Source organism: Trachurus japonicus, chromosome 4 (assembly GCF_045865225.1).
Source record: "Trachurus japonicus isolate A0001 chromosome 4, Traja_1.0".
NCBI lineage: Eukaryota > Metazoa > Chordata > Actinopteri > Carangiformes > Carangidae > Trachurus > Trachurus japonicus.
In genome coordinates this window covers 20,237,037-20,264,942 of record NC_140910.1, presented here as the reverse complement: position 1 = coordinate 20,264,942, position 27,906 = coordinate 20,237,037, and the positions used below count along the sequence as shown (strand labels likewise).

Here is a 27,906-nt window from a genome sequence, read left to right as displayed (position 1 = left end):
CCTGTGATGATTGCTTTGTTAAGTAGCCTATCTTATTAATACAATTCCTGATCAACGTGCAATGGCTCATGCAGCCAACAAATTATGCAGGAAAACAACACTTGAACAACTGAAACTATATGAACCACAAAGAGATGATTTATTCTTGCTCTTGTAATCAAGTATAATATAATATATACTAAGTGCTGGAGTTTTGTTGAAATTTCATGATGACACATCCAAAGCTAGGACAAATATTGTGAGTTCACAGAGATTTCACAATAAAATACTACAAAAAATGATAAGCAGGTATGTGAAGAATAAAGCATTGGAAACTGTTTACAACATTTATGGAAATTCTATTGATTGACTGTAAAGCTAAAACTAAACTGCCATTGTATTGAACTGCCATAGTTCCTGCTGTCTATGGTGCTTTTTTTTTTTTTTTTTTTTACATTAAAATGTAATCTCATCTTTACTCTTCACTTCAATGACAATAACGTGAAGATTAGCCTATTGTTTGTTTTTTTGTTTTTTTTGCCTTATTCAGATCAAAGTGTCCACAGCTTCAAGTTGGCAGCCATTGAAAAGTTGATACGTCGAGATTCACCAGACATTTTCATTCATTCCCCTTTTTTTTCTGCAAAGGAGGAAGCAATGAGCATAGAGCATTTCTCCGTGCTGCCCTCCGTTTAACTCGTGTGCGTAGATGACAAAAAACAGAACATCTTTGGAACAATTTGTTACTTAATGCCCCCCCTCCTCTCTCTCTCTCTCCTTCCACCCTCCCCTCCACAGCCACCCCAACCCCCCCACGGCTGCTGAAAATTATGAACAGTGAGCCGCACTCACATTCTTGCGCACAGCCAAGTGAGGAGGCGCCTCCGCTCCCGTCCTGGGCCAATGGCGCACAGAGCAGCCTTATCATACTTATCCTCGGCTGGCCAATGGCGCACCGCTTCCCGGCTCACATGACGCCTTTCTGTGCGCTCCCTCTCTTCTCAGTGCTCAATCCCGGCGAGTGCGGGCATCACTGAAGACCCGACACCGGCGGAATCGGACGTCCACTGTTCTCGGCAGAATTAACCAGGTGTTCCTCTTATGCAAACTTGATCGCCGTCCGATGAAGCTGGCCGCCCTGTCAAAGAGAATCAGCCCCGCTTTGCCGGAGGAGCAGAGACTTTTTTGCGTCTTCTGACGACCGGAGAGGCGCCGGGGCGAGACAATAACGCCCAGAAGTTATTGAAATGAATCGTAAGTAGGCGATATGATATTTTTTCACCTTCTAATCGCTTATTTATTGTTACCATTCCGGGAAGTGGTAGTTATATTTATCACCAATTTCTAACCGACTTCGGTTTTAGATTTATGATTGCATGTGTCACTTTTGCGCCGTGTTCTCACTGTCGTTTTTTGTTTACATTCAACAGAAAAAATGTAACGTTTAAAATAGCTCTACATGCTTCACATCGCTGATCAGATTTGACTTCACTTGGCACATGAATGATGTCTAAGTTTATTCGGTCCTGTCGACATTCTTTGTGCGTCTCTGTGAAATTGTCCTCATCGTGGACGTGTGGTTGTCTCCGCGCAGCGCCATACCATGAAATATAGATTTAAAAAAAAAAAAAAAAAGAAAAAGAAAAAAAGCTCACGGCAAACCCGCTGACCCCAGGCAGGGAGGCTGTGCAACCGGTCCACACGGCTCAATGAGGACAATTAGGGAGGAGGAGGAGGTGGTGGTGGTGGTGGTGGTGGGGGGAGAGGAGGAGAAGGAGAAAAAAAGAGCACTTGAAGCGCACTAAAAACAGGGCTGCACTTCTCTTCAACCAGACAGACAGGATAAGGGTGGATCTTCAGCAACCTTATGTGTCATTTCCAATGCAGGATGTGACCAAAAAAAAAAATGTCCCTAAGTTCAGCTTGTGGTCAGGTTGAGAAAAAGAAGGTCGAAATGGATTTCTTTTTGTTTTTAGAAATTAGCATGGAGTTTGTGTCATATTCCACAGAAAGTGACGCACTGTTTGAGGTCATGTCATTCACTGAACCCTTTTATGGATTGGAAATGAGGAGGTAGTGGGGTCAGAGGGGGGGTTGGAGGTGGAGGTGGGGGGTATGGGCCGCAAAATGTATGTACATTTTAAGAGTCAAAGCAAAAAAGAAAAAAAAAGAAAAGGTGCCCTCTGATTTTTCCGTAATTTCTGCACAATCAGAGGGAAAGAGCGAGGGGACCGGGGCCATTTGATGTTTTGAAAGGCTTCAGATGGCTTTAATTAGGACCTATAAAATCTGTCTGCCCCGTTCTCTGAGGCGGCGCTCTGGAGGAGCGAGAAGGGAGGGGTACTGATGGAAAAAAAAGAAAGAAAGAAAAGCAAACCGACACAGAAAGTCACTTCAGCGAAGGATCGTCTAATCAAATTTTTATAACCCTCCTTTTTTCTGCTCCTTCCCTTGCCTCCCACCCTCCCTTCCTTGATGCTGGTGGTATGTAGGCAGCCCTCTTATTCCCTCTTTGTCTGACTGCTGTGTTATCTACACCCCCCCCCCCCAAAAAAAAAAAAAAAAATCCTTCCACCACCCTCAGCCTTAGTACCGCCTACAGTCGGCCCGACCCCAGACACCTGAAGGCTAGACATAATGATCAAGAGAAGTTCCAGTCTGTCTGGAGCTCAGCCAGTTGTTTAAGGTTTTCTTCTTCTTCTTCACCTCCTCCTCCTCCTCCTCTTTCTTTTCTTCTTCTCTTTTTTGTCCTCCTGCTGGCCTGGCTGGCCCTGCCCATGCCTCTCCCTCTTTCCTTGTCTTCCGTCCACAATCAAGACACGCTATGTTGTTTGCAAGTTTTTTTTGTGTGTGTGTGTGTGGTATAAGGGTTTGCAGTTTCATCGCTGCTGCTACTGCTACTGTTGCTGCCTCTGTGTAGCCTATATGGGTCTTGGATAGAGGGTGGGTGACTCACACAGCTGCAATACACACACTCATGAGGAAACATCAAAGACTTCTTCTGTGTGTGTGTGTGTGTGAGTGAGAGAGAGAGAGAGAGAGAGAATGAGATGTAAGCTATGCTGCTCTTGCGAGTGTCTACAGGAGTATAGGTATGGCATGGTGCCTGTAGTTATTTTCTATTCGGTTCAAATGCACTGCCACTTGGCTCTTTTCTTAAGTGCTGCATTAATTATATCCCAGTTCGGGATTTTTCTCTACTACACACAGGAGATTTGAAGGCTAGATGTTTTTCATGTTTTAAGTTTTTCCAATGTGATGGTGTTAAAACCTTAGTCTTGATGTTGGAATTGGAAAAGATTAGGGACCATAAAATAACATAATCCCCTTATTAACGAACAGGAGTTAAGTCTGTTGTGCTTCAAAACTAGACAAAACGTAGTTAAAACTGGAGGTTTTAAATGAGGCCCTTGGAAACTGTCTGTCGCACCTTGACTCTGATGGTGGGCTTCTTTGAGTTGGAGCTTAAGGCTTGGTGGCTTCTGAAGTAAGAAAACACTAATTAGAGGTGGGAGTTGGTGGAAATGCTTCAATGTGAGTATCACTTTGACAGACAAATACATCTGCAGGAGTGTTTTTCTTTTGAGGAGTGCGCGTCTTTGTTTTCTTGACGCGTGTTGGTTAGGGATTACATCATTTGACTGCTGCTGGGTTAGCTAGATAATACGCTAGCTTGCTTTATGTAAAATGGCTGCTTGGAGTGGTGTCTTTGTTGGACGCCTTTGCTTGATAACAGTGGAAATCAAAAGTATCGAGTTGCATGTAATGTTTTTCTGCCTCCAATTTTTATGCGCATTCGGAATTGTTTTTCTCAACGGCGTCCATTTTTGATCAACTTGTTTGTTAAAAGATTATCCCCCTAACAGCTGGAACGTGTTTTCTGTGTATCCGCAGCCACGTAATCTCCTCAGATGTGCTGTTTTGAAGAACAAATGTTTATGAAAATTTGCACAGGGCTCCAGTCAAAATCCTACCACTTGTTTGTGTGTGTTTTCTGAAAGCTGACACTGTGTATCATGGCATCAAGGAGACGGAGGATGTCTCTTCCTCTGCCACCACCCTTTGAAGGGGGAAGTAATAAAAAGCTCAATGGGTGCAGCAAGCTGTTCTGCCCTCCTACACTTTCAGGCTTTCTACCTGGAGATGAATAGGAGGCCCCTCCATAACGAAGGGGGAGAAGAGAAGATTTTATTGAAGGCTGAGGATGTGGGGGGATGCGCCATAGCTTGAAGACACTTGGTGTGAAATAGTCCAGTTGTACCAGTTTACAGGAGAGCACTGTCCACCAGGTCTGACATAGGGGTAATGATTATTTTAGCTTCTATGAAGGTGTAATTTTCTAGAACACCACTGACCTGTCAGTGTGTTTGAGTACAAATGATGTAAATTCATTAGGTTTAAGTAGGTCAAAAGGGTGTTGCGTAAACATTACCAAATTGTCCCATTAAATCCCGCTTGAAGTAAAATACTGTGCTCATAGCGTGATAATACAACAACCGTGATAATGACATCAGACAATCACAAAGCCTCAGATTAGGATTTTCGGTAACCAGATTTATGCATGAAGGAGTGAAGTCATGGTCAGGAATGTAAATGGCGGAGTCATTCAATTACCACCGTGCCCTTTCCTGGGAAAAGTCCCCAGCCGTGAAGAGGTTAATTGTTTTTGAATCTCCATCCAAGGAGAGAAAATGGGCGAACAGGAGGGATAATTGAGCTGCTGATAGTTGAGTGGGTTATGGATTACTGCGTCTTTCCAAAGGAGAAAGGGGGGAAAAAGGAGGTGAACGGGAGGAGAAGGAGAGAGAGAGGGGGGAAAGAGGAGGAAGGGATGTGAACGGGCCCGTGTTGTGCGCTGCAGCCGCAGGGATCGTCTAGCCCTCTTAGGAAGCGGGAGAACTTCAATCCTGACCCTTGACCTCTCGCATGCTCCTCCCTGCTCCAGGTGCAAGCCCTCACTGCTGGCAGCTCGCACACACAGAGACACAGTACAAGCTAATTTTTCACACACTCTGCAAGCACTGGGGGGGAAACGCCGTATGAAAACGCAGATCCTTTTCACATGTTCACCCCCCCCGCTTCTTCTTTTTCATGCTGCTCTATTGTCAGGGGTTAAAGATCCAAGCCTGCATGTTGGGTTGAGGGGGCTGTTGTGATTATGTCTGGCCTCTTTCTTTTTTTTTCTTTCTTTCTTTTTTCTTCTGCTGAGATATTTTCTCAGCAAGAAAATGGATGACTGTCTTTAAATGGGGGGAAAAAAAGATGATCTGACACAGTGCAATAATCACAGGAGTGTTAATCAGAGGGATGTCATGTATAATTACTACAGTGTTTGATAACACCACCGCAAACCACCTCAGGCCATTAGTGAAAGTTTCTCGATGCTATTAATGCGCGTTAATAAAATTCAAGAAAACCCGGATGGAATGAGCCCTCTGCATGGCACACTGGTTAAAGCGCTGTAAGGTTAATGAACCAATTTACATACTTTCTGCTGCCATCTGGGTGGAGTGACGAGGCAGATGCTCCCTCACTCGGTACTGTTGCTGTTGTGCTGTTCAACATGGAGGAATGTGACAGGCCCGCAGAGGTCGGCGAGCGCATTCAACGTTAAGTCTGCTGTCAAAACCGTTTGTGAATGAACTGAAAATTTCTGTTTTGTAGAAATAAGCATCAACATCTTTTCAATGTGTGTTTGATTTTATTTAACCCTATTGTGAGATGGTGTGGGGTGTAAGGTTTTCTTTTGACTTATATTTAATGCGGTCAGTATCGACTTTTATTACAACTCTCAGGTCAGCAGCATGAGCAATTGTTCTACATAAAAAGTGACACTTAAGTGTGGATTATACCCTGACCCCTCCCCATGTCAGGGAGAAGGGAGTCATCTGGGCCTCAGGCAATGAGAAACTCGACAGGGCCGATCCACAAAAAAAATCACTATAGACGATGCTGGAGACTGCGGTAAAAAGAGGATTAGTGTCTGTCCACCTCTTTGCCATCCTCATCTGGGTGATCACATTACAAATAGAGAATTCTCACAGCGCTTTTTTAGCAGAGGAACAAAATGAGGTCTGTCGGCGATCAATAAAGCAGTGTGAAGGCAGAGGGATATACTTAAAAAATCAAAGGCTCTGGCTGGCATGGCCATCATCTTGCCACGTCTGCTGGAATCAGATAAGGGAGCAGGGCCTTGCAGGAAAGGTTGTTTGGCCCCAGGGCAGCTTGACTTGACGGATATCCCTCCTACTGGCACCCATTGCGGGCTGATTTCATCTGCAAATGGGCAAAACCAAAACGTTTCAGGATCTATCTGGTCCCTCTCTGATACTGTACATGTGAACGAACAGCTGAAGGGATACATGGGTAAAAGGGAGCATAATGTATAATCCCTGCAGCATTTACCGGGAGAAAATACGTAGCTATTTCTCTAACCCCTCTGTTGTCCTCCATGGATGACGGCTTTTACCTCATGCTTCACTTACATGATTTAAAGAATAATAAAATCACCCTGGTTTTGGTTTGACAATGTGTCAGAGCTGGTGCGAGTGTTCGTCTCAGATTAGCTCTTTGTGCCGTGAGGAGAGAGGAAAGACGGGGTGGGAGGATGGGGCGGATGAGGGGGGTCAGGGATGGGGGGGTAACAATACTGCTGCGATCCCAGTTGAAAGAAATCATTTGCACAATTTCATGAAAGCGGTATTTGTCCAGTCGGATGGTTCTATCAAAGCCCAACAGCCACGGTGGAACGTGAATTAAATGACGGGGCGAGCTACAAAGCCGGGAAGATGTCGGGTTAGAGTCATTTCTCAGCTGAACGCTCTCCAGGTAAATGCAGATAATGCGCTCTCGAGTTTTTCTTTCTCTTTCTTAAAGAAGTCTCATTTCCACAGACAGCTCTGAGCTGACACCAGCGCTGCCAGAGCTTCTGTTCTCAGAGCTAAGCTTGTACAACATTTATGTGCTGAAGATGAAAAGACATCATGGCTACACTTTACGCCTGTAAATTTCATCCCTGAAAAACCAGCTCAGAAATGCCAGAGTTTCTTGTTCTTCTTAAAGTTTTATCAGTGATTTTTTTTTTCCTAATGTCACCCAAGCTCTCTTTTCTAAAACACTCTCAATTCTTACTTATAAAACTTTAAATACCAGAGTAGAGAACTTGCATATGGGGAGATTTCAGGTAAGTGAACAGGAGATGTAATAAGAGAACGGGTGCCATTTCTGGTTGAAAACTGCTGTTCTCTTGCTGTGCAGATAAAAGAAGAAGATTTGCCTCCACCAATGTGTTTTGTTGTCTTCAGTTTCAGAACCCCCTACAGTATTTCCTGGTGACTCACTTCTTTCCGAGCCATTTATGCTTGAAAACTTCCTAAGGATGAGCCACACATATTCTGAGTTTTATCGTCGATGAGGGACCATTGGGCATAATGAAGTTCTGTCTCTCAGCATGAGTTTGTGAGGCTCATGATTACAAATGCTCCTGTCATTGTCTCCTATCATCTCCTGCCTAATTGAAGACAATATAACGAGACAATGGGGTCTCGCTCATCATTCTGCATCAATGGCATGCTCTATGGAACGTGCCAGTCTGTTTAAAGTAGGGTGAAGTTGGTGGGAGGGTGTGTGTGTGTGTGTGTGTGTGTGTGTATGTGTAGGTACTTGAATGCGCTCGAGCTTGTTTAATTTGGACCAAGAAGATGGACAATTAAACTACCTCTCCCGGGGGGGCTGTTCATTTTGGTCAGCTTCCCTACTTCATGGCTGTCCGCCCTTTAAACGCTCCTGGATGTGTCTGGGTCATGCATTGGGGGGTGGAGTGGGGTTTGTAGGCGGGAAGGAGATTGGGGTGGGGGGGGGTCTGCCTCTGGAGGGGTTGTCTCAGATGATTAGGACAGCCAAGTGTGGAGAGTCCCTCAGTGCCTGGCCTCCTTCACCTCCCTAATATGCTCTGAATAAGTCCCCCTCCACTGCGCGTTTGTTGTGGGGTTTGGCGGGAGGTGGAGAGAGGGAGAGGAGGGGGGGGTTATGTCTGGCCATGGTTTAGGAGTGTTTGTCATCTGCCCCCTCGAGGCCTGCACCGGCTCCTTTGTCTGAGCATCAGGCATCAGTACAATGTCAAATCACACAATGTGCCTATGCAATCAGGGCATCTCGGGTTAGGAACTGACACAGGATTTCATGTCTGGAATTTTCTTTTTTCTTTAACTTAATTTAAGGATCAAACATTAAAATAGGTTTCATTTTTGTAGCAACTTTACAAATGTATGCACATTTTTTTTGTGTAAAATACTTTTGTCTAAAGAAAAATCAGCGAATCGCTTAAATACCGACTTAAAACTATTTAAAAACAGCTACTGCATTAAACACATGCACGCTCCCAACCGGTTGTTACATCATGTTCTTTTTTTTTATTTCTGTAAATGACTTGTGTGACACATGTGGCCTAGGGCGAGAATATTCTCAGAATGCTATCAGGTTGAAGCGCATTCTGTATATGAGTAAACAACGGATTTTGTTATGAGTTACTAGCAATCAAAAAGACATCTCTGCAGCAGTTACAGTCATACAAAGACAGCTTCATCATGAAAGAGGAAGAGATGCTCATTTCTCTACTGAGGCATCAATAAACCAGAATGCATCTCAGTCACAGGCCACATCTTTGCTAATTATGGTAAAGCCATCAAACTCTTTCTAACGGTTGTTTTTTTGTAATTTGAACAATGAGACACTGTGGTTTTGTGTATTACCCAGTCTCAATATCAAATTTGAAAAAAATCAACACAATGCCATTATCAACTTACTCTACTTCCTGCAAGAACACTTTGAGAGATGCACTGTACTTCTTAATAAAGCCAGATCAGATGAGGCATGCTTATAGGAAATTCCAATATTTGTGACGTGAAAATCACGAAATTCATCATTGACTAGTCAATGGTTATATTGGTGTGATAGTATGTTAGAGTAAATCATTGCTTCATATAGGTTTATACAAAGAGCCCTGTCCCTGGTGTTTACATTCACAGTCTAGAGTTCAGTTTAGTGGTCTCAAAGGTGTTTCTATGGTTTCACACAGTGCATGTCTGTATGAAATTTGGAAGAAAGATTCATTCATCTCCACACAATGAGCAACAAAGAGGGCACTGAGTCCCGGCCAAATATCACAAGTTACATTGAAAACAAACAAAAAAGCTTGCTGTAAACTGTGGAGGCAAAACCTCCCATGACTGATAACAGTTCTGCAGGATTTATGCACTGTGGGAGAAACGGCTTCTGCTGCTTTGCATTCAAGTCATTTAGCCACTTCGAGCACCAGGAAATGACACACATTCCTCTTTTTGCAGTAACAAAATAAACTTGAATTTAGTTCCCTACTTTTTCTGCATAATTGTGTCAAATTTCATTCTTGATTACTTTGCAAGAAGTCGTGAAATTGATTTTTAGGCTTGATTTCATTGTGCTTTGGGGACTTATTAAAATTTGACTTCAAATATAAAGGACGATTTGATTGTACCAAAAAGTTTTTTTTAAATTCTCTCTTGCCAGACGTCCTCCATAATAATTAACAATAGATCATAAATTGCACTGTCTGTACATGGGTAAGTGTTCTGAAATACTATCTCTCTGTGGTTTTAAAGTCTTCTGTTTAATTTTTCGAATAATTTTTGAGAAGTACAGTCACACACATGCACAATTCTCCCATAGAGTGACAAAGGCTCTTGTAGCTACTTGATTATTTTCTGAAAATCTTTTTTTTTTCTTCAAAGAAAGAAAAGAAAAAACAGATAAGCATAAACATTTACATCTGGGCACTCTGAGTCATTTACTGAAATATTCAGTCTCAGATTTTCTCAAGTCAACGTTGTTACTATTCCTGTCTCACAAAGGGACACTGCATTGACTAATTATATCACATTCTCTTGTCACAACATACAGTTGCTTGTAATGTGGTCTGCACAAGGACGTACCTTCCTACTTTGCAGATAAGCAAATATGCCAGGTGAATGAGTCTTGATGACACCCAGCGAGCTATTTCTGATCTTCTTTCCCTCTCCTGAGTGGCAGTTTGAGGTGCCTCTTCCACCACTGTGTTCACAGTCTCACAGGTTCTTGAATTGACAGAAAATATTTCAAGCAATGAAAATATCAGAGGTGCACTCGATCTGCCAGGTTTTTTTTTTCTCTAAGCTTCTAAGTAGTTTCCACTTCATTTGACTGTGCCTGAAGGTACATTAAAGCCATTTTCATAAAGATTTCTGAATAAGCCCTTGAGATGTTTTCTTTTTTATAGCCAAGGTTTTGAGGAATACAGATAGACACATCATTTGGGACAGAAGGAGCAAAGTAATTACAATTATGTGTGTAATTGACTTCCTGGGTTCAGGGTGAGAGTCTCATCTGACCAACAGAAATGTCTTCTTTGCTGCCTTTTTTTTCTATCCCGGTGTTAAACTGCAGAAGAGGGAAAATGGTTATGGCATCAAAGCAGTTTAGTACTCAGCGTGATTTTTGGCGGATATTAAATGCTTCCAAAATTAGTTGCACCACTTCCTACAACCTTAGAAGGTGAGAAAATGACGGAATGTAATTGAATTTTAGTTTTTTTAGATATTCACAATCCCCATTTGCATTTCTTTTCTCATCTTTTGTAGACATGGGTGGTTGTGGGAGGTTAGGGTTAATACATTGGCAAATAAATCATCTATCAAATGGAGTCAGACTTTTTTTTTTTTTTTTGCTGGTACAAAGCAAATCCAGTACAGATGATCTCTGTGCGTGCATGAAGCCTTGAAGGTTTGCATCATTTCTGCCACATTCTCCCCGAGGTCATTCTGGTCTCCTTACATGCAGAAACGCTCATACACACACACGCCACCGTTTTTCCCTCACAGCGCAGCGGGAGTCTGTCTTTATCTGTCCTATTGATTAATGAAGCAGGCACAGCAGGGTATCCGAGAGAGGTAGGAGTCTAGATCAAGGCTGCGAGCTGCATCACTGGCAGTCACACCACACTCACTCACACATTCACGCGCACGCACCTTCACACTCATTCACATGCACTCTTTCACTGTCTCTGTCATGTTCTCTCTGTGTCTGTCACAGCAGACGTGTACACACATGCATACTGAGAGACATGACACACCCAGCAGTGCTGACACACACACACACACACACACACACATGTCATCATAACTCACAAATGCATCATATCACACACACATTTGAAATGAATTAACATGGCTTTGGCTGTGCTGGAAAAGCGTTTTCTATAAACATAACGTTTGCAGATTAGTTGGGGTTAATGATCCGATTGCCTCGGAGCTGCCACAGCGTCTGTGTGTGTGCACATGTGTGTTTTTGGCTGAGGGGAAAAGGCACTGCTCTGCCGTGCTGTCTCCCTCACTTCCAAATGAGACATGCCCCAGGCACCATTACAAGAGCAGTATTTATGCTATTAGGGAACTGGGTTCACCACGCTAGCAGTGGTAGCAGAACGAAACAGCTAAAATTATGTCTTGTCTAACCTCAATGGGCAGGTCCAGTATTTTTCTTTGCATAAATGAGAAATTACAAGTTGTGTGTTTAAAGTCTATTTTTACACATTCCCCTGTTGGAATATCATGTATATTATTTCTGAGCATATGAATGTAAAAGCCAAGGAATAGAGCGGGTGTTTCTTTTTTCAAGTGTTTGTTCTTTCAGAGCAGAAATAAAAACCTTGTAAGAGGTGTTGTTTTTCCCTCTTCACCTTCTTTACTTTGGTGTTTAAAATTAGCTTCGTCGTCCAAACCAGAAATAGTCCTCTGCAAACGACTGTCTATATACTATGTCTCAGTCAACTGGAGTTGGTGGGTTCAGTGAGGGTGTTGTCCCTCCGAGCCCACGTCCCTCCCTCACTCCTCCCCACAGACTCTCTGAGAAGCCCCTCTCATGTAATGCTGAATGGACAGAAAAGTACAGAAATGAAAGAGAGCAGAGTAAAAAAAAAAAAAGACTGAAAAATGACTGCAAGACCCCTACTCTCATTCCCTTTTTTTTCTCTTCTCCGAAGTGACCCTCCCCTCTCTCCACCTACATATTTTGCTCCTATCCCTCCCTCCCTCAGTCCTCCGTTCCCTCCCTTCCTCTCCTCCGGCGTTCCTGTCGAGGCATGCCTCCATCCCCGCCAACCAGCATCGTCCGTGGCAGGGTGAGGGGGCAAGAGGAGAGGAGGGGAGGAGGGCAAACAAAGGAGCACTGTTGCTGCTTTGCCGGGGTTTTTGGGGAGGGTCGACACCAGGATGGAGAGGGTGCGGGTGGAGGGGTACAGACGGAGAGAGAGAGAGAGAGAGAGGGAGTGTGACTGAGGAGGTTTATGATTAAGAATAGAGATTAAAATGAATGGGAGGGGAGCAGGGGTGTCTGTTCTGTTCACAGTAATAAAGAGGACAAGCAGTGCCAGTCATTTTTTCACACGCATCTACACACACACACACACACACACACACACACAAAGAGTTGGCAGACTCTTAGCAATGCTGCAGTTAGTGTGAGTGAGTGTGAGAGATAGGGGAGGGATGGGGATGGTTCATTGTTTCCTGGCCATTGTACAATATTTGCTTAACCCTCGTGCTTTATCTGTGCAGCTGCATGCTACAAATGAGATGGCGAAAAGTGTACGACGGCGGCTGTCACAGCTGTTAGCAATTTCATCTGTGCACTGTAAGACGACCCACCCCCCCCCCCCCCCCCACCGCCCAGATACACACACACACATACAGTACACACAAACTGTAAAGCACCACAGCTGTGATAAAAATCACTCTGAGCAGCACGATTACACGTCAACTTAGTCTACGCAAACAAAATCTGGACCATGAAACAGACATAAGTATGCAAAGTGTAAATGCAAATAATGATCATAATAATAGCAATAATAATCATGATATTAATTCTAATACTGTACTCTAATACCTCTTGGCACTGTTTGCCAGTCACTACTCTCTGACCCCTTCGTGAACCTCGGTCTTTTGTTACACTAAACAAGCTTGTTCCGTTCCGCAAATATACCACTGGCTGTCGCTCAGGTTTTCAGCTTTATGTTTTTTTTAAATAGTTACTGAACACTCGGGAGGGAAAGCAACATAACAAAATATAGCTTGACTTTAAATGTTCATGCAAGCACACGCTGTTTAAGGTCATGAACTGAATCTCTGTGCATATCTCATTCACACATTCTTTCTACCGCGAGTAAGATGTTGTTTTGAAGGATAACTGAATTTTGAAGGCAGTAACTGGAATCCCGCATGGCCCGACTCTGTGAATGAACTGAAGAGTTGTTTTTTATTTATTTTGCCTGATGTGAGATGCTGGCAGAGATGTCAGGGTTCCACCTAAACCAGTTTCTTAATGGTTGGTTTCCCGTCTCTGTCCTCTTCTGTTTCAGATCATGAAAGGAGCTAGCACAAGACGACGAAGAAGAAGAAGAAGAAACACAAACGAGTGCTAGCAGCCGTAGCCTTCACCGCAGAGCGGAAAGAAGGGAAGCAGAAAAGCCCCAGAGCACAATGCAACGGGGAAAAGACAAGAGTGATGAAAGAGAGGTAAGACAGCTTGGGTTGCCCTGGGGTTACACATTGTCTTTTGTGTATGCGTTGTGTGTGTGTGTGTGTGTGTCCTCTCTTGCCCTTCCACCTGGCTGCATGAGTCAGATGTGTACCTCAAGTGGGCTTAGTGTTGGCATGAATGTGTGCATGTGTGTTTTTGTTATCGGTGTGACTGTTTTTATGTGTGTCCCTGGCGTGGAGCCACAGCTGCCAGGTGAAGATCGGACTGTCTGGTCTGACTCACCTGCTGCATCCCAAACTTTTCTATTGTCTCTCTTTCTCCTCATCTTTCCCTCTGTGTTCCACACATTTGTTCCTCTATACTAAACACAAGCAGCCATCATTACTTGAAATGCAGAAATCGCACATCAGTGATTAGTTCATAGGGACTGGTTTTAATCACATGTGGCCTTTGTTTGACACATTTTATTAAATATCATACACCGACTAGTGATTTGGGTTTTCTCATTAATCACTGCCACAGATGAACAGTGAAATTGGATTTTTTTTCCTTTGCACATTTTAATATTTAAATTAAATAATTAAGTTTCAATAACTAAAATGTGGCTTATTTAACTGTTTTACTTTACTTTAATACTGAGTAGAATTTATTTCAGAATCTGCCATGTGTACTGTAGTGTGGCCATGAATACTACATTTCTGTAGTAAGGTTGGGTTAAGTGGTGTAAATGTCTTTATCAATATTGACTTTAATGAGCGCATATCCTCCACCTGTTTTATCACAGATGTTTTGTCCTCTCCCTGTTTTGTGTCAGAACACAGAGAATCCGTTCCATGTTGTAGGGTCTTGACCTTTTCTCTCCAGCATCAATTAGGATGAAAAAAAGCCAACATTTCAGGGATGCAGGGAGTAAAAAAAAATAAAAATTTACCTTGGAGAACAACATAGCCAAAAGGCAAAACACAGTGAGACTGGGAGAAGAGCCACCTTATTGTCTTAACTGTGTTTCAGCGGTTCCCAAAGTGAGCGGTCCCTCAGAAACTAATCTTCTCGCTCTCTCTGTGTGAGGCTGAAAGCGGCAGTAAATCATTTTCTACCATGCAGCTATAGCCAGAATGGCTGCCACCATGCACACATAGGGGAGGGTGGTTAAAGAGGGGAGGGAGCGAGAGGAAAAGAAAATGTTGTTTTTCTCGGTTCTTGTCATCCTCCTTTCTGATGATACTCTCTTCCACCTCAACCTCCCACCCAGAGGTTACAATATCAGTGGTGCGATTTTACTTCAGAGATTTGGTTCGAACCAGTCCGCCGCATCTCACTCTTTGAGACAGATCCAGTGCACTCCATTTCAGTTCAGCTCGACTCATTTCATATCAACTCAGTCCAGCTGAACTCAATTCTCACGCCAAGCTCTTCATGTGTTGCAGTCTGACTTTCTTATTTTTATTCAGCTTGAGCTTTGCAATTTCACATTTTCAAGTTTTTGTTCTTCTTCTCTCCAGTGACCACAGCCCCTCCTTTTTCATGTTTTTGCACATGCAACACGTTTTGTCTTCATTTGTATCCCTCCATCACAGTGTTTCTTTCCCAAGACCATCTTTCTTCTATCCACAACCACCAGCAAAATAATGGTATTTTACTATTTCAAAAGCCAAAAGATGGTAATAAAATAGATGGGCTGTGGGGCTGTGGAGTGCTGGTTTTAAGGAATGGGAAGATATTCCCCTAGGGATTATCTAATGCCAATAATAATCACTTTTAATTATTGGACTTCCTCACATTTCAAATCTCTGCCCAAATAAATCCAGTTGGATAGGACAATGTTGTTTTTTAATGGAAGTGGTTTTGAACTCATTTGAGGAAGAAATGACTTCCCTGGGGATGACAGAATGTGGAGGGTAAGTATCCAGACATGACACTTTTCTTTCTTCTCTGCCCTTTTTCCTCTCAAGTGTGTGTGTCTTCTGCTCCGGTGGAAGAAGGTCTTTCAGGAGCAGCCAAGTCTGTCTAAGCTGGCTTGAAAAGCCACAGCATTCAAGAAGCAGCATGGTTTTCTTTTTGGTGTCCATTTGTGTATACGGAGGCGGGGTTGCACGGCTCAAGCCACAGTGTATCTCACGGTTTCATATTTCAAAAACCGCATATTGGAAAATGACAGGCAAATGAGTCACTCTGTCAAGTCATATTGATTCACTGCAGGACGGGGGACAGAGCGAGTAATTGTCAGTTTCATGCTCACGCAAAATAACAGACACATGATGGACTATGGTTTTCAATGGGGAGGGGAGGAAAACAAACTGAGGTGAGGAAAGGGCATAAAAAGCTGATGGACAAGTGTCAAAAATAGTAATGGCTGGATAGATGGATAGGAGGGGGTAGAGATCGAAAAAAACAAACAGGAAAACACAGCGAGCAGACAACGTTTCGGAGTGCGTTGAGATGAAAGAGAAAGACGGAGAAGATATCTAAGTGAACATGAGAGAATTATCTATGAGAGAGTTTCTCAAAAGGGTAGAGATACTGTAGAACTGGTAAATAGAGAAGTAGGGGGTGAGGGCCAATGAAGCGATGCCTCTAATGTCTTTATAAGGCCATAAAAGCTTGCACTTCCTGCCCCCCTTCTAATTGCTGAGAGGAATAGGATGGAAGGGGAGTGGAGGGGGGATTGGGGGGGGATGCTTGACTCTACCTGCCTTCTACAAATGAGGCCCCTAAATCCTCACTGCTTGGCCTTGAGGGCTCAGTCTGGGATTGCTATGCCAGCAACATGGACACATAGGGAGAGCAATTCATGGAAGGTCTATGTTTGAATATTCCTTATTGTCCTTACTCTTGAAATTAAAGTAGAGCGAGAGAGAGAGAGAAGCTCTGCACTTTAATGTTCCCCTCAGAGTTGTGTTGCAAAGAAAATAAAGCTGGATGGAGGATGACAGGAAGTAGAGTTAGAGGAATCCAAAGACAAGAAGCTAAGAGTAATGAAATAATGTACTTATACTATTTCTTTACAATCAGCACTTGAAGACAAGGCTGTGAAAGAGCAGACAAGAGTGGAGAAAGAGGGGATTTTATAGACTCAGCAGGAAACAACCATAGAAATGGCTACGCTTCCCCAAGGAGCTATATGCTGAACTCTTAAAAATGTGTAAAAGTAACGCTTGCCATCATTGGAAAAGAAAACATTTTCATTTCATAAACTGCTTGTCTAAGGGACCCTGCCCCAACCTCAAATCAGCACAGTAAAGAACAGAGGAGGAGGAAAGCTTTGGTTTTTGTTTTTCTTTTAATTCTAGTAAAAGGCACATGCTTTTTCTAAACTATGCTCCAGATACCTGCAGATGTACTTGAATGGAAGAACCATTAATATCAATATTTGTAGTGACAGTCTTGTGAAATGTTTTGGACCAGATAAAAATGTACCTGCCAAAATAAAATCCTTTATCTAAATCCAGATATTTTATATTTACCCACAAGTCCAAGAGATGAAATATTGAGCAGAGGTGTAGAATTCAAACAGACAACAGAGCAATGTTGCCTCTGTTTCTCTCTTTTTAGTATTTGAAAAATGATTTCATCAAATGGACTGAAACAAAATACATATACTATCTAGTAATACATGTGTTAATATGCTTTATTATACGATTCCCATTCTCCACGTTGTCTTATCGAGTGTCATTGAAAAAATATTCAAACCTTTGTCTTAACATCATTCTGCATCACCAAACCTACACACATCTTATGGTTTTTTACTTTCCATCCAGTCACCCTGTTTTTGCTGTATACTCAAAACAATGGGTGACTGCAGGCATTGTGACTTTGTTTTGCTCCAAAATGTAAATTCCAGTCTTAACTTTTATCTTTTGTTAGTGACTTAAACTGAGTTCATGAGCTGAGCACGTAACATTTGCTGATTTTGATGATGGGAGTCCGGGGGTGTATTGTGTCTCAACTTGCCACGCTATGGGAGCTGTATAACAGTTGCCTTTTTTGTACTGGGTTTTATCAGTGGGTGCAAAATGAAAAGGAGTCAAAGGCAGCCCCCTAAGCTTTCCATAATGCGTCCTGAGAGGAGACAAAGGCCTGCATTCACTGCTGGGTGTCGATAAGACCTATCATTAGTCTGCCATTGGTGGTATTACGAACACACATAGACACACTTATGCACACACTCTCATACACAGAGTGCAGTTGGGTACTTACTCCTGTACCCATTCACTTTTTCCCACATACATACGCATAAATATCCGTATTCGCGCCAGAGAAGTGAAAGAGGCATTCTGGCTCGAATTGAATCGAATAAAGGCAGAGGAGTGGACTCCCTGCTGCTTTCCCATCACAACAGGATTCACTCAGCCTCGCATGGCTGGGGCGTCCACGCTGGCGTGTTCATCCACATATGGCTGCAACTTCGCCGACAATAATGAACACACAGAAACCTGATACTGTTTTTATTTATGATTTCACTCCATAGCTCATTTATGATAAAGAATTTCAAGATTAAAACGTACATCGTTGTTATCTTCATACCATTGCAGTAAGTCCAATTATTGTCCTTTATGTCCATGTTAATTCTGCTACAAAAGCAGTATGGCCACTGCCTTCTTTATAATGTTTTCTGCAGTCAAGCATATAGCAGACACATAAATGTAGTTAAATGTTGGTGGAGGCTTCCTGCCATCTCGATGATAGAACTCCTTGTTTATAGTAATAATAGCAATCTCTCAGAATTAATGTAGTATTGACTTATTGATGATAAAAAGCTACACACATTACATTTACTTAACAAGACAGGAGTAAAATTAGGTGCAAGGAGAGAAAGATGGTTGGGTTTCCTTTTAGTGTCTTCCTGTGTGTGTGTGTCTGTAGATTAAGGGGAGGACGACAGCACTGCTGTCGAGGTCCTAAGTAGATGATGGACCGTAGCTCGTATGCCCATTCTCTCTCATTAGCTCAGCCCCCTCCCCCACCCCAAGAGAATATATGAGTTTACTTACCTTCCCTTGCTCTGCTCTGAGTTCCCGGCCAAACGCCAAGCATCGGCTCAGGGTCATTAGCCTCGCTGCTTGGAACAAATGGCCTTCGATAGCATCTCAGCTAATACACAACAGAAGCAGATTAACCCCTGGATCCTTGGAGGATAACATATTGAAGGAGTGCAGAGGGTGGATGCTGATTTTTTTTCTTTTTCTTTTGGGCTATTTCTGTCTTAAATTAGCTCTTTTGTGTTTGTGCTCATTTTTAGAAGCAGATTTTTGAGGCTTTGCTCTTTTTTTAAGGCCTTGGAATCTCATTGCACTTCAGCTAAACATCACAGTTGTTTGCCTGAAAACAAAAACCACAGAGAGAGAGTGGGCAGAGGATCAAAGCCCAAGGAGGATTTGTCTGGCAGATAGTTGCTGGGGTCCTGCCTGTGTAGAGACTCACTCTCTCTGTGCACACCACCAGGTTGCCCCCTCACATTGCCAGCTTGAAAATTATAGATCATGAAAAAAGGAAAAAAAAAAAAAAAAGTGCAGCCACAACAACCTTCTCCCTAGAGCAGACACCTCCCTATTACAGCACCCGGGTGGGTGGGTGTGTCTGTGTGAATGTGTGTTCACATGCACATACTGTCTTGTCTTTCCCACCCTTTTATCTAAGTACCTACTTGATGCAGGTTTTGATATTGGTATTTCATCGCACCACTTCTGATATGGTAAACTATTCACCCACATTTTTTTTTAACATCTACACATTTTCTTATCAGAAAAAACCTCTTTGGGAACTTTTAAAGTCCAAGGGCATCCAAGGAGATAATCCAAGAATAAACAATATAAAATCAGAGTGACTTTAACCTCAGTAAAGAACCAAATAGCCTACACTTATTTCCATCTAAGGTCAGTGTGTTCACCAAAAAGTTCTTTCCATAAGCCCTCGGTGAGGTTTGTGGCCCGTTGGTGTATGTGTGTGTGGGGGGGTTGAGGGGGGGTGGGTGGCTCAGATGTCTGTTTTGAGCAGAAAGACACGCCCAGAGGATGGATATAATTAAGACTAGTGACTTCTTTTTTTTGTGTGTGTGTAAGTAAGGAGGGTGCATGGGTAACTGTTCTGGGTGGTCTAGGTCTACATGCCTGTACTGGTTTTATTACAAACAGGCACAACATGGTAAGAACACAAACATATGCTGACAAAGCAAAAAGATTAGCATATATAATACATTCAGACATAAATGGCACAGAAGGTAAAACAGCCATACCACTTGTTTTCTGGCTGTGATGGTTGGCAGGACATGGTGTAGTGTGTTTTTTGTTTTTTTAAGAGCAGAATTGATCAAAGCAGTTGGCAGACATACCTGACGAAGTGTACAAACAAATGACTGCTTTACTTTACAATATACAACTGTGAGTCAGTGCGTTTAATCATTAAAAAAAAAAACCTGTAGCCGTCGTCGAAGTATCTGTTGTGCAGTCCTTTATTTAGGTATTGAATAGAAGCCAGACGATTCAAAAGGAGCCTTGAGTTATGTACTGTATATATTCAAGGTCACCATAAAGACTGTAAATATATTTTGGTTTTTCCATGATTGCACTTTTTTCTGTGAAGACTAAACATTTCATACTACAGATACACTACATTACTACAGATAGACATCTATCTTTCACTTCAACCCTGGGTGGCCCAGTGCAAGCAGAACCTTTAGTGTTTGCAGTGTTTGTGTGTTATCTGCCAATGGAGCCACACAGGACCACAAGTACAAAATTTGTCTTTAACTCCAAGAAGGTTCACGTTCATTAATAACTTCTAGGTTTATTTGTGTGTCCCTGTAGTCTCTCTGCAGCAGTCTGTAGAGGGAAAAAGAATCTCCTCTGGGTCACTAGAAATCAGGTTTTAGCATCATGTGACTGTTGTCCGTCCTCTCTCAGACTAAATGGCACCTATTGATTAAGAAATTAGAAGATATGCTTCTTTTGTTGGGCGAAAGGATTCAGTATTCAATTTGTCTTAGTCATTTGTAAGGAGTCAATATAAAAATTAGACACATCTAATTGTCTTTTTTATATACAACTGGAGACAAACTGTAATTTAGATCAGGCTTCCTTTACTTTGTAGAAAAAGAATTAAAGCTGCATTGCCAGTCAATCCCACAACAAGAGCTTTTCAAGCAGTAAATCCTGATTAATAGCATCTTCTCGTTAACACATAAACACTCTGTGTACCATCAAAACGTCCATTAATTTGGAACTTTTTTCTTTCTTTTTTTTCCTTTCGCGTGAATTGCCTCATTTAGCTGGCAGAGAGAACACAGATCTTTATTGTTGCATTTTGTTTTGAGGGGGCCTAAACTCATGGGTGGTCCCAGTTTTTTTTTTTTTGTCATGTACTGAGCAGCACATGGATTTGTTAATGAGAGAATAAATTGGTGACTCCGTGCCGAGACCTTAATGACGGAGGTGCCTTCCCCAGTCTCAGCAAGTCTGCTTACTGGAGCAGAGAGAGGGATGGAGTGGGAGAGAGGAAAAACAATGAGGTAAAAATGGGGAGGTGGGAGGGAAATGATGCAGGAGGTGGTTAAAAAAACATAGTGGATGTAGGAAGGAACATAGCACAGAAAAGAGTAGTAACTTAAGGATACATTAGCTCTGCATGACAGAAATAGTAAATTGCATGTATATTCTGGCAGATGCAGTAAAATGAACAAAGGGTAACTTTAGAAAGAGAAGCGGGCAGGAGGGGGGGGGGCAGTTTTAGGCGGCATAAAAGGTTTAATTTCTCCTTCGGCTGTGGTGAGCAGCTTTCCTGTGCTGCCCTGTTTCACTGTATTTAACATCAAAGTGAAGTATGAACAATTGAGGCAATTTTTCATCCGGCCAAGGTCAATCATTGTTCTTTCTGTGTGGATGTAGATCCGGCTGAGAGGAATTTAGAGGAACCATATTTCACTGGCAAGTCTATTTTAGCAAGTCACCTTTCAGCAACCCTTTTGATTTTTTTCCCCTTCTTTTTTTTGTGTGTGTGTGTTTTCAGTTTATACATATGATTTCTAAGAATTTTCGGGCCAATTTATTGCAGCTGTGGTGTTATTATTTAACATAGGTTTTATTAGAGCTGTGTCTAGACTGCTTGAAATAATGCATGGCACTAAAAGCATGCAATATGAAAGAAAAAGCAAGATTGATGTTTGCTTAAAAGATTACCACTACATGTAATAAAATGTCAAAGTTGACGTTGGCCTTGGATTCTGCACACAGATTTGTAGTTTAGGATCAGAGGCCTGCTCTAGGATCAGATTTAAGATCCAAAACTCCACTCCTGATGTTTATATAAAGCAAAAATATAACTAGTTTGGACATACAGTACTTAGTGTGCTTAAACACAGCACATTTAGACTTGCAGATATCTTTAGTAAGGGCCACTTGTACTTGCCACATCTAATCATGACATGTGGCAGAGTTTCTGCCAAGGACCAAGCGGTCCTTGAACAGAAGAAGAAATACTTTGTGACTTTGAGGGAGTTAAAACTCCAAACAGCAAGGTGCTCAGATTATTATTACAGCTAAAGTGGCTTAAGAAAAACATTGAAGAATACATCCCCCACAGGAACTTTAATGCGCTTACTGACCACAATACACACACAGTGTTTGTCTGTGTCACTCTCTGTGACTCATTATTGGTCACAATGGGACAGCAAATGGTACTCAAATCAAAGAAAACATCAGGAGATGCAGAGGAGCCACAACATGACTCACGGAAAAACTGCAATGTGACTCAGTACTACTGCTGCTACAATACTAGCATTAATTCTTTCTTCTTTTTTTCTTGAATATCACTGATGTTTTACAGGAGCCACACATGGATGGACACACCCATTTTAATTGGAATGATAATAATTTTCACTGATGTTCATTTAAGTCTGTGCTTGGTCTATTAATTAGAATTGATCATAAACATTTTGATTTGCCAGATGTGCAATAATAGTCTTTTTGAAGAGGGCGCGCGCGCGTGTGTATGTGTGCGTACACTGAATTATTCAGTTTTTGTGCAGAAAAGGCAAATATGTGAACATGATTTTTTGAAATGTCTGTCTCAAATTTTTACACATTTTGTGACATTTCTCAGATCAAATAAAAATTGACAATTCATTCACCCAGAAACAAATACTCAGATTCATCAGTAATGTAGAATAATCACTGACTGCAGTTCCAGTTCACTTGTCTCTTTCTCTATGGTGAATGTGGAGAAGAATGCTTTTATCATTCAGATTTTATCTTGATTAAAATAACATCAATACGTAGTAATTAAAATAATATCTTTTTTTTTTCAGACATTGTAAATTATGAATAGGTTTAGTCAAACGAAACCAGGAAAAGCTACATTAGTCGTCCCCTGCTCCATCTCCAGGTTGTGTTTTCTCTCCCTTTCCATCTGGTCAACCTAAGAAGTTATACTCAGAAATTCTTTTTGATAATTCATTCTGTCTCAGTGCACATCGCTCCCAGCCTCATCATGCTGTGGGCACGTCAGACACCCGGCTCTATATAATACATTACAGTCAGTGGCGTCATTATCCTGAAATTCTTTATTGTGTTTAGGGCGCCACCTTAAAGCGCATCAGTGACATTTCAGCTTTATTAAGAGACATAACAGCCATCACGGCTCAAAATCACCAGCGTGTTTTGTCAAGATCTGATTTTTACAGACTGCAGAGTGGCTTCAAAGGCCGATTCCATATGGTTTTGTGTTAGCGGGGCTCTTGTTCTTGAGGCATCACAGTGTTTTTCTCTTTAAACCACCTAACATCCGTCTTTTTTTCTTTTCTTTTTATTTTAAGATGAATCGTGTGTTAATGTACACACATGACGGCTCCTTGTCATCATTCCTCAAGACCACCCAGGGTGTTTATAAGAACTGGGTTGTGAGTGGGCTTGTTGGACATATATAATCATGTGCGTGTTCTTTAGAGGGGGTGAGGGGTGGGGGGAGCAGGGGTGGGGGGGGCAGACTTATTACAGCTAATACTGTTGGACATATCAGTCAGTGTTGTTGAATAATTTAAGTGAATAATTCAGGACACATATCAACTCCACACACATGTTGTTTGGAAATGGAAGAGCTGTAAACCACTTTGTGTGAAATGAGCAGTTTGACTTTGGTAATAAAACACTTTTGGTTACAAGGATTTGTTGAGTGTGTGGGTGTTTGTCTTCCTTGTAGAGTGTATGTGCATGTGCTTCCTGCTGATTCATTCACTTAGATGGCTCATCTTGTGTGTGTGTGTGTGTGTGTGTGTGTGTGTGTGTCTGTCTGTCTGTGTGCACATGAGTGTGTATGACATTTTAATAACATGGTTTACCAAACAACACCTGAATTTATCCTGTGCTTTCTTCTTCTCTGTGTTTTTTTCTGCCCTTGTCCAGACACGATGGAGGCACGCACACACACACATTCAACGGCACCTAGAGTCTGTCTGCGGTGTACCACCAGCCTGCCACACAGACACACACACAGATGCCTGTTACGGTAAGAATCAGAGACCACCGAGTCAGGAGGATAATAATGGTGTGAATGTGAGAAAACAAACTCATTATCCACTGCTGTTTTCCTCTCTGAGTAATTTAAAGACAAATTGACTACTTGTATCCCAAAATGCTGCAAATTCAGTAATAAAAATAAAAAAAATACACAGATACGCTATAAAAAAGAGTTTTCTGTGTGTTTTTTATAATGTCAATTTACATTATAAAGGAGTAACTGTGTGTCTGCTGTCTGCATGCTATTCCTAGTGTGTCCGTGTGTGTGCATGCAGAAAAAACCTGCTTCATTTTTTGTTCTGTTTTCCATCAGTCAAAACCAATCTCCACAAGTCAACTTTAACAGCTGCACCACATATCCCACAAAACCCCACAACCTCCCCTTACCCACCCAGTGCCCCTCCCAGGCTTCCCAGCATCCTGCTTCGCCTCCGTCCTAAAAAAAAAAGAAGAAAACATGCATCCTGAAATTACAGTGTGTGAGGCGGCATTGTGGGAAACCCTCCCTCTGAAGTGCTGCATTTCTCCCCTCTTGTCCCTCCTTATCTTTTTCCTCATTCTGCCACTTTAGGATGGGTTCGGGTGGGGACTTATTTTGATGTTCAATAAACTGTCAAACAGCCGCCCTTGCTAATTTCCATCTAGAGGTACAGTGGTTATAGTTCAGGTTGAGGTTACCAAGGTTTTAATACAGAGCTAAATATAAATAAGATCTGCTTCTTTGTATTGATTAGTTCTGATTTGTCTGCCTTTCCAAATTACATTTACAGAAAAATCTCCATGTCTGTGATTCTGTGTGTTCTATGAACTGTTTTGAACACAATATCTAAGACGTAAACAAATGAATCATTGATAATGCTAATAGTATTTCATCATACTGTGTTTCAGATTTAGGTCATGCCCAGATAATATTTTTCCAGCAGATTGTTTGCAACAAATAAAAGAGGAACTGAGTAGTTATTATAGGCCTAAGTAGTGATTGAGAAGTGAAAGAAAATCCTGCACTGAAAAAGATTTTATTAAAAAAATTATATTGCAAAAAAGATATAAAATTACAGCACAGCTGTTTATTGCAGCAAAAACATGGGCAAAATAAATCAATGAAAAGAGGAAATTTTAGGGTTGATGCTTGTAGGTAAAGCTACTTAAATCAGGAAGCAGGCCCATCATCTTGGTCTCTAGTTTCAGGTTAAGTGATGGCACCGTCCTCACAGCGACCGTGCTACTAACCAGCTGTAATGACACACTCCATCAGTTCAGCTGTGGCCGCGCACAGGGGCTAGCTTGGTTAACAGTCGGCCGAAGTGCAGCACGAGAGCGTCTGTGTGTGTGTGCCGGCTATTAAAGCACTTGAGAATCAGAGACGAAAGGACTCGCACTGCTAATGGATGTGTCTATTGATGTTCCCATTTAGCAGCACACTGTAAACGATAGGGCAATGATTGTGTTGAGGACGGAAGGAGGTGGAGGAGGAGTGGAGAGCGGTTTGGCTGGGTGATGATAATGACAAGGAAGGTTATTATTTGGCACCCTGCGGAGTCTCTCTCTCTCTCTCTCTCTCTCTGTGTGCATGTGTGTTTGTGTGTGAGAGAGGCAGAGGCACTCTTCCTCCATCTCCCTCGCTCCTGTCGCTCTCCCAGCCTATTGGCTATTATTCACTTCTCGCTTTTTCTCCCCACTCTGCTCCTCTCATGACATTACTCACTGCTGCAAGTCCACATCAATTGTGATTGTCTTCTCTCCACAGCAACCTCTATTTCTCTTTCTCAACTGTCATGTTTTTTTTTTAAATGCACAGTGAGATAGTGGATGAATTAGCAGAAAGAAGAAGAAGTCAAAGACAGAATAATGCACCGGCAGCGGCAAAATAGTTTCTCGTTATAAAATTTTTAGGATAGCAGGCTGCCCTTGAAATATTGATTTACCCACTAGTAGATATTTTCTCCCAGCTGCATGTGTGTGTGTGTGTGTGTGTGTGTCCTGTCAGTTTCAATCAGCGTGTGTGTGATGAATATGAATACAGGCAGCCTGCCTGCAGGTTTGGCAGGAGACCACCTCCAGCTGGACTCAGACCCCTCCTCAAGTGTGTCTGTGTGTGTTTGCGTGAGCGTGGTCGTGGACGTCAGCCTGTATCTGTCAGTGCTCTGACAACCTTAGGATAAAATAACAAAAAATAACACAGTGGAGGGAAGCTGCTTTCAGCATCAGGGGGAATCACACCCTTTCCCCTACTTATTGAGATATACAACACACCCTAGAGATTGAAATTAGACGTCTTAAACAGGTAATGCTAGTTTTGATAAATTCCGGCAAATATTACGAGGTTTTATGTACATTTATTTCTGCACATGCAGTACTGCCTTCCTCACAATTACTATAATTAACCCCATTCTTTCTAATGCAGCTTGTCAGTGCATGTGTGTGTATTTTCTTTTTGACTGCACATTGTTTGTGAGAAGACTGATTGTGTTTAAATTTGTAAAAAAAAAAAAAATCAAAAAAAAAAAAAAATCTTGCCAGTAGGGTTAAATCCATCTATCATTCTGTGTGTGTGTGTCTGTAATCGCAGGCCAGCTGATAAAGTGGGAGATGCCATTCCTGCTGGGAGGAGACGGAAGAAGTCAACACACATAAGCACTCAAACACACACACACACACACTGAGAAACACAAGCCGGAGGCGCGAGAGAGCAGGTGAGCATTAAGTCAGGCAGCTAAACAGATCACGTCGCGGTATGATATCTGCAGACAGGCAGACAGAGGAGGCCGGTCTGTACCTGCAGGCACGGAGCAACAACTCACAGCACCCGCACCAGGAATGTCCTCCCCCTCCCGAGAGACATAGCGAGAGAGTGACTGACTGAAGGTGAGAGCATGACAGAAACTGGGATTTCCACTGTGAGGTGTGCGTTTATGCAAACCGCACTTTAAAGCCCCAACACAAACTGGCTGCTGAATTTAGTTTTTCTGATCAGAATACCTTCAGGGTCACAAAATAATTGGACACGGACACAAAGCAGATGTTTGTCTGTTTTTTTTTTTTTTGTGTCGATTTAAAATGTGATAAGAAGCAGTGGAAATCTAGTCTGTATCTAAGGCCAGGCCAGAAATTTAAAAATTTGCTCAAAAGAAAAGCTTTTTACATGTCAATGAAATTTGAATTCTGACAACCAGAATGCTTTCATGTCATAAAGTCCATAAAAACAGTACTTTTTTGTTTCAGAGAACATTAAATCTTAAAATTGACTTACAACAGAGGATGTTGGTATTATTTGTGGCGAGTCTTATAGCCACAATTGAGTTTTTTTTTTTTTAGTCTTTTTTTTTTTTGTTATTTAATGAAAAAATGTACTTCTGCCACATTTTTTAGTCCAACATTCCTTCTTTACCTCAACTGATGAAAAGACATTTGACATTATGAAGAAAGAAAAAGATCAGCACTTTCACACGCTACTGTGATATCAAGTACAGATGGTTCTTTTATTTTGGAGTAACTCGATCACCTCCTGGGTGATGTCTTTCTGGAATTATGAGGGTGTTTTGACAGGGTCCTCAGTGCTAATTGTGAAACTTTGACAGTATCTCTTTCGCAAACTCGTTCTGCTAGTTTTGCTGTTGTTAGAGATCCTCGGAGCAGCGTTGACATTTTTAGATTTTATAGCTTTCTGTCATTCACAATCTGCGCAGCATGTGTGGCCTTAATCTGTGGTGTCCTGTATCACATTCATACTAATTCCCCTTTGGGAGATGCTCGCTTCATTTGCGGTCTCCTAGTGTTGGCCACCGAGCCGCTTGACTGAACCAGCTGTGGGTTAGATTGTTGCTTAAGAGAACCTCAGCAGGAGTTATGAAATAAGGTCTATCGGTTCACTCCT

General features: G+C 42.1%; 1 long non-coding RNA gene across 1 annotated transcript; it reads left to right on the top strand.

The window, feature by feature from the left end:
• Positions 1-1,000: 1,000 nt before the first annotated feature.
• On the top strand, positions 1,001-27,906 carry LOC146988870 (uncharacterized). Its single transcript, XR_015035726.1, has 4 exons — positions 1,001-1,233; positions 13,406-13,562; positions 23,919-24,021; positions 26,602-27,906. It is a non-coding gene; the product is annotated as an uncharacterized LOC146988870 (long non-coding RNA).